Source organism: Hipposideros armiger, unplaced genomic scaffold (assembly GCF_001890085.2).
Source record: "Hipposideros armiger isolate ML-2016 unplaced genomic scaffold, ASM189008v1 scaffold_253, whole genome shotgun sequence".
NCBI classification, from domain to species: domain Eukaryota; kingdom Metazoa; phylum Chordata; class Mammalia; order Chiroptera; family Hipposideridae; genus Hipposideros; species Hipposideros armiger.
Window position 1 is genome coordinate 2,333,448 of NW_017731603.1, and position 1,704 is coordinate 2,335,151.

At 41.0% G+C, this 1,704-nt stretch overlaps 1 long non-coding RNA gene across 1 annotated transcript in view; it reads right to left on the bottom strand.

The window, feature by feature from the left end:
- Positions 1–1,704, bottom strand: part of LOC109390042 (uncharacterized) — a 13,451-nt gene that overhangs the window by 7,774 nt on the left and 3,973 nt on the right. Inside the window, exon 2 of the long non-coding RNA XR_002125492.1 lies at positions 439–534. This is a non-coding gene — a long non-coding RNA (uncharacterized LOC109390042). The remainder of the gene's footprint in view (positions 1–438; positions 535–1,704) is intronic.

The window sequence follows — 1,704 nt, forward strand, 5'->3', positions numbered from 1 at the left end:
TGATTGTCCATCTTTCACCTGGCAAAGTGGTCTCTTAGGGGGAACAAATTAAACATTAATATGTACTTCCCCCTTTGGAGGAGAACCCTGGGCAAATTTCCAGTGCTGTCATGGAATGTTCCTTGGAAAGGAGCAAGGAATACTGTTTGAATCACAGAGCACAGAGCAAAAGACAGTGGTAGGTTTCAGACACACCTATGTTCGTACCACGCATTGCAACTCACTATATGTGTAACACTGGGCAGATGACTTAACTGAGCCTCCACTTCTTATCAGTGACATGGATATCTGGACAAATATCTTGTAAGGTATTAAATAAGAGAAAATATGCAACAGTGCCTGGCACAGAATTGGGGCTCAATAAATGTCAGTCGCTTTCCCTCTTCTTTTACAGGAAGTTTCTATTCCTTCCTCCTCCCCTCAAATTTCAATTGTCACCTTTAAGGATTCAGGAAGGCTCTTTCTCAGGTATGCCTCCAACATCTGAAGCATCTGGACACCTTGCAATGGGAACATCACGGGAGATGCCTTAGCCTAGACAAACAAACAAGAAACAAACAGGAATGAGAAGAGCTGAAGAAATTCAGAAACAAAAGAAGCAAGTTCTCTGCTAAAGCCCAGGTCCCCCCTCAGGGTCCCTCTATTGGTGTCACCTTCACTAGGTCCTCACCAACTCCAAGAAAGGACAAGAACGTCTGAAAGTGCAGGGGGCACTTTTGGAATTTTGTAGTTTGCCTTCTTACACTTCAAGGAATTCTAGGTATCACGTTCATGTTAGATTAACAAGCACATTTTTAGAATATATAATGTCTTCTGAAGTTTAGTTGCTATCAGTGATTTTCCTGACTCCACCAGTAATAACCTGTATAACCTTGGGAAAGTTACTCTGTGCTGTGGTTTTCTCAAAGGTGGATGGGACAACAGCACTAACTTCCAGATTTTGTGTGTGTGAATTAAATGCATTAATATATTAAATAAGTTAGTACGTGCTTAGAAGAGTGTGTTTCATATAGTAAGCACTGAGCATGTTATTTTATCACTACTACCAGTCTTTCTCCTCTCTCTGCTCTTCCCTGTAGTTATTTTTCTTCTTTTCCTCTTTTCCCCCTCCTCCTCCTCTACACTTGCATTGAAGTGCTATACATAGCATGATATTTTGATGCAGCTTTTTTAATGGAGGGCATTTGACATGGTCTAAAATATAAACAACTATCCTTTTTTTTTTAGTTGTCAAATCCTAGTGGAAGCCAGTGCTCTCATCCTGTCACTGAGCCTCACCCTATTTTTGAGTCTTACTCCATGTCTGAGCCTCACTCTTCAATCTGTGATATGTTTTGTACAAATTACTATGTAGTATAAAAATAGCATTTTTTACATATTTGACTCACTGTATCAAACTGAGATTAGCAAAACTTTCCATGAAACACCAACAGCATGAAAAGAGGGGAGAAAAGAGGCTGTGCCAGTGTTTCATTTTGGAACCATGATCTTTGGAGAGTACAAAGTTACTTCTAAGTGAGAGAACATTGTGTTGAAATCACCCAGCCTGTGGTGCCACACTTCAGGCCAGAAGAGGGCAACTCTGTGATTTTAGAACAGCAGGGAGGAGACCACTGCTCCTGGCCAAGATTGGGTAACAGGGTTTCTATTTACCTTGTTTAGACAAGAGGCAGTGCAAAACTGTGACCCCCAAAAAAGGAAAGC